A 13,195-nucleotide genomic window follows, 5' to 3' on the forward strand; every position below is an offset into this window, starting at 1 on the left:
AACCAACATGGATTAGATGGATTTCTTGGGTAATTCATATGGAATTACCGGATTGATTGGCTAACAAAAGAGGTTAGCCAAATGCTGGGTAATTCGTATGGAATTACTGAATTGATTTTAGCAACAACGATGGATTAGCCGAATTTCTTATATAGAATTACCGGATTGATTTTGGCAACCAAGAGAATTACCTGGTTTATTGATTAACAAGGAAGTTAATTGGATATGGGGTAATTCGTATGGAATTACCATATTGATTGGCTAACAAAAAGGGTTAGCCAGATGCTGGGTAATTCGTATGGAATTACCGAATTTATTGATAACTAAGGAAGGTTAACCAAATGTGTGGATAATTATATGAAATTACCAGAATTATTAGCAATCGAGATGAGTTAGCCAGATATTTAAGTTTTGAAGAGATTATGTGAATTAATTGATTGAAGTTAGAAGTAGTAATTCTAAATGTTATGAGTAAAATAATTAATATATGACTAAGATATTGAGTACATTAATTAATGTGGTTATTGGGTATACACAATGACTTGGAGATTGGAGGGGAATTAATAAGATAATTAGTTACCATAGTGTTTGTGGCTAAGGATACATGACAATGATACTTAGCACCATAATGACGGTGGCTAAGGGCATAAATTGATAATTGGCACTGTGATAAGGTGGCCAAGGTTATGTGAAGGATGCTTAGTGACCAATAGTATCGATAACTAAGATTGCGTGCGAATGAACTTGACAACTGTGGTTTACAATGCATATGATGTTAATAAGAAAAATAAAAGTGGTTCGGTACAAATGGAAGATTCAAATGGATTGATTAGCTATCCGGGTTTGGATTACTAATGGTATTGATGAGGTTTTCATTAGTGCCAACATTTCTTAACTTGATTAGTCGATCCCGAGCAATTAGGTGACTAATGATGTTAAAAAAGATTACTAACATTGGCATGATTACTCCTGATTCAGTGAAAAAGATAAGTTTATTAACTATTCCAAGTCCAGAATAGTTAATGATATCAATAGGTCACATTGGTAACTACTCTAGGCAAGGAGGCTAATGATGTCAAGGGTTCTTGACATGACAACTTTGATAGAAAACAGATATGAATAATATTTGATTAAGTATTCTGAGGAAGGAAATAGTTAATGATACTAATCGGTTGTATTAATATCAGCATGTGAATGTAATTGATTAGTCTAGCCAATATTAGAAGACAAATGATACTAATAAAATTTATTAGTGTCGGCGATTACCTTCTAAAAAATAAAAGGAAAGATTATTGATTAATTGTTCCAAAAGAATGAGATAAGTTAATGATACAAAGAGAAGAATATCTTGGTATCAAGTGAGAAATTTTTTTTTTTTTAATCAAAATGTAAGTGTATAAAAAGATAAAAAAAATATATATATACAATGTTGAAGAGCCAGCAAGTTCAGAAACAAGGATAAACAAAAAGGGAACAGACTCCCTTAGAGAGCTATACAGCAAGCCATTGTAGAAACAAATAGATTAAGACCATGGTTATGAGAGGAATCACATATTACAAGGTTCTCATCCTAACACAACGCAAAAGATAGGATAAAAAGACATCTTGATAAAATTTACAACAGAGAAAGATGATTAGATAGCTCAGATTGATTTGATAATCAAACCACGAGAGCAACCCGCAAGCCGACAAAGAGATGAAGCAGCTACAACAGCCACGCAAGCCAACGGCAGCAGTAAACGATGAATCCTCCATGCAAAGATGGAGGCTCTTCCATGCAGCAGGAGAAGTGCAGTAACCAGCCATCCAAGCAAAAAACAAAGCAGAATCTCATCCATGCAGAGATGAACCATCATCCAAAACGGAGGCAATCGATGAGGCTTAACATGCAGGGACAAAAAGGACTTTTGGCCATCCATGAAGAGACAATCAGCCATCCATACAAAGCATGCCCATCCATGCAGAGACGTAGAGAGTCTTCCTTGCAGAGACAGAGACAGAGACCAGCCCAGCTAGAACACATTAATAAGCTAGAAGCTAAGAAACAGGGGGCAAACACCTCATTCATGCAGATACAAAGAAGCAGATAAACACTAGAGAATGAAGACAGATGTCAAAAGATCAGCCAGAAAGCACAGAATTGGTGTCAACATAAGCAGTCAGCAGCTGAATCACCAAGCAAATAAGGCCACATGCAAGAGCATGCAGAGCCCTTTCATCATCACGTTTCAGAGAACAAGGTATAGCCAATCAGAAGCTCCCACCCATCCAAATGAAATGAAAGACCATGCAGAGACTAGGGACCTTACAAAAGCCCATGCATTACCCAAACCATGCAGAAATGAGGAATCATGCACGTCCAACAACGTTGATGATAAAAATGATTTTTTCTCATGAAAATGAAGCACCATGAAGAGGATTGAAAGAAGATGGTGTTCCCAAACCTTTGAGTTTTGTTGAGATTTTCAAAATGAAATTATTCTTGACAAATGAGATAGAATATTAGATGGATATTGGTAATAAATAAAAAATATATATTGTAAAAGAGATTTATACCTGGTTTTATATATCAAAAGAAAACATATAAAAGAATTATTTGTCTATCATTGTTATTGCTTGTTACTATCTTTTATATTTATGTGTACATATTAATTTCTATTTTTAAGTCCATCAAGGTCACGTTAAGAGTGATATTGGTTAAGTTATTTTTTGCTTTTGACCATGTAAATTATTTGTAAATTAAAAGACTTATCTCCTAAAACTTGAGATGTAATATTAATCCATAAATTTGAATGTATGTCTTTAATCTAATGATTGGAACTCTAGGTACCTATTTAATCATGCATGTTTTATAGTTGAAATTGAATCTTTTCACTTGAACTCCATTATATGATATTATTGAATAAGATATGTTTGTTGTTTGATGATGATGAGTTGGGTTAAGATCTAGGATAATTGGATAGGGCTGTGAAATAAAATTGGAAGTGTAATATAATTTTGTAGATAACTTGGGACCTCCTACTATATTTGGGAGACTCTGCTAAAAATTTTGGTCGAACCTTGTATATAAAAAAAATTTACCTGAAAATTTCTAATATATCATGAAAAAAGATGATCTAGGATAATTGGATAGGGCTATGAAATAAAATTGGAAGTGTAATATAATTTTGTAGATAACTTGGGACCTCCTACTATATTTGGGAGACTCTGCTAAAATTTTGGTCGAACCTTGTATAAAAAAAATTTACCTGAAAATTTCTAATATATCATGAAAAAAAGATGTAAGAAATCAGGGTTGTTACAGTTATTGAACAATTTATTTATATTGTAAGCTGGAATGTTGAGAAAGGATAATGAAAAAAATTTCCCAAACTTTATTGCATTATGATCGTTGGGTTCTCTCTTAAATGAGCTCTTCACATATTTCAAAATAAGTCATAAAAGAAGAAAGTTTGGCAAACATCATTCTTTACATATTGATTCTGGCAGTCAATCGCCTTGTAACTCGATCAACAGTTTTAGGATCGTAACAAATTGGTATCACAGCAAGAAGTTATAAGCGATTCCTCTAACAACCTACGTACACAATTTAATTAAGACCATAAAGATGTATCGGGAGGACTGACAACAAGATACAACTAAGAAGGAGCATCTTTCTGCCTAAATCAAAGAGCTCCCTCGTGACTTGGCTGTCATAGATTAAAGAGTAACAGGGAGATGATGGAAGTGTGAACCAGAAACCAAGAGGATATCCTCAAGGTAGCTAACTGTTTGGAGGGGCGTGTGCAACCATCTAGATACAGCTGACTGGAATTTCCCTTTATGATGAAAAAAAAATGACCCGCTCGCCAACCGCTGTGATCATTACTTCCGCCACCAACGCATTCCAGAGGAAGAAAATGTAGAAATTGCCTATTACCACTTAGATGAGGATGCACAAGTATGGTTCCTCAAACTGGATAGGGACCGACCCAGAATCTCTTGGGAGGAATTTAAACGACAATGTCACCTTCGTTTTTGTCCATCAATTCAAGGCAACAAATTGAAGGAACTTTACAAACTTAGACAAGGAGGCACGATAGAGGAGTATCAACGTAGATTTAAGCAATTGGCAACCCGAGCAGGTCCTCTCACTACAAAACAAGAAATGGACATCAATGCATCGAGATAGACGAGCGTCGAGTCAAAGGTTTATGCTTCAATTGCGATGAGATTTACAACCAAGGACATCAATGCAAGCGTTTGTTCTGGCTATATGGTGTGGATGAATTAGTGCGAGATAACAAAGAAGAAATTGAACTAGAAATTTCATTGCATGCTATCACGGGAAAGAATTCAGGAGGCCAAACAATGAGAATTCAAGGGATAATTAAGGAGCACAACTTAATGATTTTGATTGACTCGGGTAGCACTCATAGCTTCCTAGATTCCAGATGGGTGACCGAATTGGGACTTAATAGTGAACTTAAGGGGAGGTTGCAGGTCGTGGTCGTAAATGACAGCAAAATTAAAAGTCCAAGTCAATGTCAGGATGTTCCTATTATGATGGATAATCAATTAATTCTTATTGATTTCTACATTTTAACTTTAAATGGAATTGATGTCATATTGGGAGTCAACTGGCTTCAGACGTTAGGTCTTATTCTATGGATTTCAAGGCAAAAATTATGAATTTTAAATAGCATGGAAAAGATATGGAATTGCATGGAATTGAGAACCCACATCCCATTCCAATTGCACAACTTCAAGTTGCAGCAATGGAGACCCAATCAGATATGGAACTCAACAAACTCCTAGTTGAATTTGATTTTTTATTTCAAGAACCGCAAGGCTTTCCTCCCGCTAGATCTCATTACCATCGCATCAATTTGAAGCCAAGAACGCATCCCGTAATGGTGCGACCATACCGATACCCCCATGCATAAAAAGACAAAATTAAAAGGCAATGCAAAGATATGTTGAAATATGGCATCATCGGACCTAGTTAATCTCCATATTCATCACCCGTCTTTCTTGTCACTAAAGCCGATAACACATGGCGATTCTGTGTGGATTACAGAGCCTTGAATTCCAAAACCATCAAGGGAAAATTTCATATACCGATGATTGATGAACGTTTGGAGGAATTGCACGATGTAAAATATCTCACAAAGCTTGATGTGCGCTTAGGGTACCATCAAATCAGAATTTACCCTACAGAAATGAAGAAGACAACATTCTGCACCTCCCACGACCACTTCAAGTTCTTGGTTATGCTTTTCAGCTTCACCAACGCACCTAACACTTTCCAAGCTTTAATGAATGAGGTATTTTAGCCATACCTATGTAAATTCATTCTTGTTTTTTTTTTTTTTTATGATATTCTTGTATACAGTCACTCATGGGCAGATCATCTAGCACACTTGCGCTTGTCTTCGATCTCCTTTACTAATCATCAATTATTTCTTAAGAGATCCAAGTGCTTCATTGCTCAACTCCAAGTCTCCTACCTCGACCAAATCATATCGGGAGAAGGGCTACAGTAGATAAAAGCAAAATTACATCACATTCATGATTGATTGGCCAAGGCCGAACACTATGAAAGGCTTATAAGGTTTCTTGGGCTTTACCGACTACTACTGGAAGTTTGTCCAGAATTATAGCATAATTGCAGCTCCTCTTACAGATATGTTAAGCAGGGATTCATTCAAATGGATATAAGATGCAGCTCAAACACTTGAACAATTAAAAATTGTTATGACCTACAACCTTGTTTTGGCACTACCCAACTTCACCACACTGTTTATTTTGGAATGTGATGCCTCGGATACGGGAATGGGAGCAGTGTTACAGTAAGAAGGTCAACCAATTGCCTATTTCAACAAAACCTCTTACATTCCATTACAAGAGTCTTTTGGCTTATGAAAAGGAACTCATTAGCTTAGCCAGGTAGTCAAACATTGGCGGGCATATTTGTGGGGGCGTCGCATCCTCGTCTAGATAGACCATTACAACCTCAAGTTTTTGCTGGAATAGTACATCATCACTTCGGCCCAACAACATAAACTCATAGGTTTTGATTTTGCAATGGAATATTTGCGCGGGCAAAACAAAATAAAGTGGCAAATGTTTTATCCTGCTGTTTGGAGGACCAACCCAGTCTTGCTTCCCTCTCCATGCCCACTTGCCACTTTTTTATTACATTCTCACTGAGATTCAAAATTCAGATCAATTGCAACTGTTGAAGAAAAATATACAGCAAGACAAAGCTATTGGGCCCTGGGAGTACAAGGAAGTTCACTCTCTTCGCAATCGCTTTCCTTTTTTGGCACTTGAGAACAAGTGCCGTATTAATGGGAGCGGTAATGTTATGAGCAGCCACATGGATAAGTTTTCGAAAGGGCAAGTGTATTAGAAACGTGGCTGAAAAGTAGGAGCTTGAAAGATGGGAGTTTGGCTAGCAATGCATTATGCAGACTTTATGTAGATTTCATTTCAATTTCTATTGTTATTTCTTATTTTATAATTGTTAGTTTAGATAGTGCAGTAATGGTATATCTACTCTGTAGGAGTTTGTTATTGAACAATTTGTTTATATTGTAAGCTGGAATGTTGAGGAAGGATAGTGAAAAAATTCAAACTTTATTGCATTGAGATCGTTGGGTTATCTCTTAAATGAGCCCTTCATGTATTTCAAAATAGATCATAAAGAAACAAAGTCTGGCAAACATTATTCTTTACAGATTGATTTTGCAGTTAGTCACCTTGTATCTCGATCACAGTTACTGTAACAAGTCCTTGTCTGTAACTCAGTAGTCCTCTAAAGTACAGAATCAAATGCCAAAGTGCAAAGTTTGGTCCTTCAAAACCTTACAGCTGGACCCGTACTTCTCTTTGGAAGAGCATTGCAGATGGTTCAGAACTGATAAATTTCATTTCACCTCATCTGCAGCAAGTTCCACCAGATGTCTCCCTCTACAACGCTGTAGTTCATGGAATGTGTTTAAGAGGCAAGATTGAATCAGCGAAGACGCTGTACACGAAATTGGTCTCAAACATGAGATGGCAAGACACGGGCCTTGATCCTACAGGATTTGCGAAAGAATAACTCCATATTCCCCTGGTTGCTCATGTCCAATGGGAATTTGTCTTGGCTGTTGTTTTTCACCGGTTCACGTCCTTCTTGATTGAATGATTTGTATCATAGACAGAGGGTTAATCATCTGGGAAATCATTGTAATTTCCACCCATCTCTTACTCATCTGCTGCTAATGAACACGGTATCGTTATGTTTTCTAAAGCCATGAATTTCTGATACAATGTGACGACTTCGAATGCAGAGACATACCGGCAGCAACACAGCCAAATACATTAGGAATGTCTTTTGCCAGAACGAATTTTCCTTTCTTTTGTCCACTCCAAAATACCTCGCAAAGAATTCATTTAAATAAAAATACTGTCAATTCGTTTCACTTTTAAGAGTATGTATAACAACAGTTCTTGTCTGTCAAATTAGTATATCATGTCGCTCTCGTGCGCACTTTAGACTACAAGAACACAAGATCACCCCAACTTCACCAACCACAAAGGAATATAAAATATGTTGTTAGGAAGCCAAGGCACCTTACAAAAACTCCTCGAGACCTGTAAGTTTACACAAGATGGGAAATACTCATTTAGCATGAGTTATGAACCCTCTACCCAAAATATATAGCACCTGTATAGTGTAGCGCGGGTAAAAACATTTAGACAGTCTGTGAAAAAGCTCTACTTTCTGCAGCTGCTTTATCTTCACTAGTTTCCAGACGCTTGAAAACTAGCTTTTGCTGGGGGAGGTGGCCATTAGCAAATGCTGTAACCTGCGTATCTATTGCAACAGAATCCTCATCCTTCAATTCCCCTCTCAAGATACCCTTGGCAAGTTCGTTTCAACATGTTGCTGAATCACCCTTTGACTGGCCTAGCACCATAGTTGGGATCGTACCCAAGAGTCCCTAGAAACTCTACAGCTGCATCGGTGACCAATAATTTAATCTTCCGGTCTGCAAGCCTTTGCTGGACACGTCCAAGCTGAAATGAACAAGCAAACATGGCATAAGCAGTCAGGAAAATGCATGAAAACAGGACCAACATGCAATATGCTACGTGCAGTGTAAAAAGCATAGTGAAGTTAGTGAAGTTAGCATTGGAATTCAAATCAAATCACTCCATGATTATCCAATAAAGAGGTCGTTTCCCATGAGTCTCCATGAAGAGTTGTAAGAGATCCAGCACATCTTCGCACACATACATCTACCAGGCTGCAAGATGATTGCAGTTAACAGCTAGGATTCAAAACACAATTATTAATTTGGGCAGTAGGATCTAGAATGAACCAAACAAGCTGTAACCATGTTTCTGTAATTATAGTTTATAACAAGTTGCAAAGACATTCACTGAAGAAAAATCATTAATAACCCAGACAAACAATACCAACATACCTGTAACCCGACAATACTGTTTATCTGATCACGATCCAGAGGCTGGAAAACTATGTACTCATCAACCCGATTCATGAACTCAGGCCGAAAGACTGATCTAGCAGCATCCATTACCCTCCTCTTAATTGTTTCATTAGCCACCTCCTTTGGCAAGTTATCATCTGTGTCGAGTATATATTGTGAACCCACATTTGAAGTCATAATGATGACAGTGTTCGTGAAACTGACAGTGCGTCCTTGTGAATCAGTCACCCTACCATCATCCAAAACCTGAAGGAAGATATTAAACACATCAGAGTGAGCCTTTTCTATCTCATCAAAGAGAATAACTGCATACGGCCTCCTGCGAACTGTCTCTGTCAACTGCCCCCCTTCCTCATACCCTACATAACCAGGTGGGGCTCCTACTAATCGTGAGACTGAATGCTTTTCCATGTATTCACTCATATCAATTCGTACAAGGGCTTCTTCAGTGTTGAACATATAGGAAGCTAGGGCTTTAGCTAGTTCTGTTTTTCCAACACCAGTGGGGCCCATGAACATGAAACTAGCAATTGGACGGTGAGGATCTGAGAGACCAGCACGAGATCGCTGAATGGCCCTCAGCTACTGCTTTCACTGCAGGGTCCTGACCCACCACACGTTTATGCAGTTCATCTTCCAAATGTAATAGCTTCTCCTCTCGGATTTGTTTAAGCTTGGAAATAGGAATACCAGTCCACTTACTAACAATTTCAGCAATGTCATCACCTGTTACTTCTTCTCTCAGCATGGACTTTCCTGACTTTACATACTCATCCAACTCCTTTTCAGCACTTTCAAGTTGGCGTTGCAGAGAAGCTCAGGCTCCTATACTTCAATTCAGCAGCCACGATTTAGATCGTATTCTCGCTCAGCCTGCTGAATCTCAAGATTTTACCCTGTCAATCTGTATAAAGCAAAGGAATAAATTTTAGATTTGAGATTGTTACATCAATATGCATTTTATTATTTATTTTTAAATGATTTTTGGCAAATTTGTTTTGATAATAGTTAAATTACATTGGAGGTCACACTTATAATTAAGTTTGTCTTTTTTAAACTTGTAAGTGTGGCAGCGTGCAACAGAACTGTCCTCAGAGTTATCTAATATATGCTGAAGGGAAAGTTTAAATTCTGACAAGTATTCATGGTGAAAATATACCTCTTCTTTAATTGATTGAATGCATGTCATGACAGACTTCTCGTGTTCCCATTGCTCCGTCAGCTCAGCTTGTTTCTTTTTTAGCAGAGATAACTCAGTATCAAGGCGGCTCAACCTATCTTTTGAAGCTTTATCTGTGTCATTCATAAGAGATAACCTCTCCATCTCCAGCTTTAATACTGAACGGTTGATTTCATCTAGGGCAGTAGGCTTTGAAGTAATTTCCATTTTCAGTTTTGCAGCTGCTTCATCAACTAGATCAATAGCTGCAATTTGAAAAACATGAGCACTTTGTGGAACTTGTAGTTCTTAAAAAAAGAAAAAATTGTACAGACACCTAGACATTGTAGGAGCATGTGCATCTAGAAGTGTGTGTGTGTGTGTGTTCATGCAAACCTTGCAATTTATGCTTTCCAAAAAGAAATATAGGACTTAATACAAATTTTATGCACAATTGATATCTCTTCTACATAAATTTAGCATATGATCATGAGGTTTAATATTAGCCATTGGCTGCAAGCACAATTTTGGAAAAATGACAAAAAGGTACAGAATTGTCACCTTCAATCATCCAATACAAAATAAAAAATCTTCCAGCCTTTTAGGCTGTTATATATCTATGTGCATCAGTTTTACCTTTGTCAGGTAAAAATCTTCCACTGATGTATTGGTCAGACAGAACCGCAGCCTCCACAAGTGCACTATCAGAAATACGGACTCCATGATGCAGCTCATATCTTTCACGCAGTCCCCGGAGTATAGATATTGTATCCTCTACTGTAGGTTGATCAACAAAAACTTGCTGGAAACGACGCTCCAAAGCAGGATCTTTCTCAATATACTTACGATGCTCGTCCAGTGTTGTTGCACCAATACAACGCAATTCTCCCCTGCCAAGCATGGGTTTCAAGAGATTCCCCGCATCCATCGCCCCATTTGTGGCTCCTGAGACAAGTATTACCATGTCATTATTGTTATCCAATGTACTATCAACAGTTCATTAACAAACCTCATTTCACATATTAGAACAGCCCCTAGGTCTAGGCCACATTCAAATTCTTTATTATATTACGAATCACCTACTTCCTATCTAACTTCATTCCAAATTACAGGTATGTTTCACTAAGTAATGGCATTCTCAAAATAATTACATTATTCTAATTAAAGAAAATTCAATTCATAAAAACATAAGAGCTAAAAGGAAAAAGGATATAAAGTAAAAATATCTGATATGCAGCTTACCAGCACCAACCACTGTGTGAATCTCATCAATGAAAAGGATTATCTTGACCATCTGAATCCGTGACTTCCTTAAGTACAGCCTTCAATCTATCCTCAAAATTCTCCTCGATATTTCGCCCCAGCAATGAGGGAACCCATGTCAAGGGATATTAGCTGTAAAGCAGCAGCTAACAAAATCATTACCAGGTTATGGACAAGGCAGCCCTTCCTCTGATAACATGGAGAGGAGAAAGGAATAGTTTCCAGTGAGTAGAACTTAAAGATGCACATAAAGAATGCACCTTCCGGTTCATCAAAGCTTGAGGTACATCCCCTTCCACAATTCTCTGGGCAAGCCTGTCCAAAAGTACAGTCAGAGTCATCTACACAGTACAGAAGTAGACCACCAAGACATCATGGAAACCTAATGTAGGCAGTCAAACTAGACAAAAATTATTTAACCAACCCCCTTGCAAACTCCCCACGGCATCCAGAAGCTCAAACCAGGTCCATAAAACAAACAATCCAGTAGGAGAGTGCTGATCCCTGCACTTGGGACTTGGCACATACTTGAGTACTGTTTTCATTATCTTAATATGTTCTATGATACAAGTAAACTATTGACATAAAAATAGGTTTGTTTAGCAGCAAGTCAAAAAAAGTTCAGGAATAACAACTTATAAAGCCAATTGCTGGTTTGAAGTAAGCCAGAAAGTGGTCAGATCAAGAACCCAATTTATCAGAAACACCCAGCATCATGGTTGATCCTACTCCAATGATATTGTTTCTATGCAGAAGCAAACACTTAACTGCTTACCCTTCGGAAATTGCAGTTTTCCCCACACCTGGTTCACCAATAAGCACAGGATTGTTTTTCGTTCTCCTGGATAAAATCTGGATGCATCTACGGATTTCTTCATCCCTTCCAATAACTGGGTCAAGCTTTCCTGCTTTTGCCATGGCTGTCAAATCTTTTCCATACTTCTCCAGTGCTTCATACTTCCCTTCGGGATCTGTAACAAACCAACAGCATTTCTGATATGCTTCATGCAGAATTTTAAACATTGAGAGAAACAAAAAGGTGAAACTATAAATCATTCATCAACTAATATGCAGTTAAATACATATATGCATGAAAAACTACATTTTATAAGTAACCATCTATCATATTAAAAAATGGAGATGTTTCCTTGTCCCAGGAACACTAGTTCAACCCAGATGACTAACTATCCCCCACCACCTGCCCCTCAGCCCCAGCATACTGTTGCATTAAAAGAACCTGGACCATTTCACAGTTCAATCCCCCTTCCCCCCACACTTAGACACACATGCACACGCGCACGCACACAAAAAGCTCACAGGGAAAGTATTCAACCTTGGTCTATAACTGATTGGCGCCCCCTAATGGATTCTATTGCAGATTTCAGAGTTTGTAAAGATATTTGAAAATCCTTAAATAATTGCTTCCCAAACCGTTGATCCTGAGCAAATCCAAGAACCAAATGCTCAACAGAAACAAATGAATCTCCATACTCTTTCTTGTATTCCCTGGCTCGCTGGATCAGGGTCTCCAAGTCACGCCCCAACATTGAACTAGTAGATTCGCTATGAACCTAGCATAAAATAGACATAGAGACTTCATAAATGATAATGTGGCCATTGTAAAAAGCTTCCGACCACAAAATCCCAACTTGTCAAATTATAAGTTCACCGAATTGACTGACCTAGTATATGATGGAATATCCAAATGATATGTAAGTCTGTATATACCAAAAATTGACTGTTATTCTGCTAGCTAGATTTTGTTTTTTCATTATCGTGCTATCTATATAGCAGAAGCTGCTTCCCAATTTCATGCTTTAGATTCAAATGAGGGTCCATTAACATATTGTGGGGTGTTTCAGCCCATTGTTTCCAGTACCCAAAACTGTGTTCATGACTTGAGCACTAAGCTACTAAACAAGTGCTGGTCAGGTTTCCAAAGACATCCAATCAACGCCTTACATTGTATTGAAAGATTGGCCGCCTAAAAAAACACATTGCTAAGGAAGTTTTTGATAGTCAGGTGTCAAATCATTAAGCAACAAAATGGCATTCCGGCTTCCATCTTGGAGAAAGATGCCAAAATCCTAGCTTAAACTTGAACATAGAGGAATTACCTTAGGTTGGCGTTGTATAGACTTGTCGGTGGCTTCAAGAAGACGAGTATTATCAACCCCAACTTTGGAAAAGATGCGGCGAGCAAGGCCATTCTTTTGCTCCAAGAGGGCTTTCATCAAATGCTCAGTCTCCACTATCTGATGCTTGTTCTCTTTCGCCACATCTACAGAAG

General features: G+C 37.9%; 1 pseudogene; it reads right to left on the reverse strand.

The window, feature by feature from the left end:
• Window positions 1–7,421: 7,421 nt before the first annotated feature.
• On the reverse strand, window positions 7,422–13,189 carry LOC118029613 (chaperone protein ClpB3, chloroplastic-like; annotated as a pseudogene).
• Between the last annotated feature and the right edge of the window lie 6 nt (window positions 13,190–13,195).

The sequence above is a fragment of the Populus alba genome, chromosome 4 (assembly GCF_005239225.2).
Source record: "Populus alba chromosome 4, ASM523922v2, whole genome shotgun sequence".
In the NCBI taxonomy this organism is placed as follows: Eukaryota; Viridiplantae; Streptophyta; class Magnoliopsida; order Malpighiales; family Salicaceae; genus Populus; species Populus alba.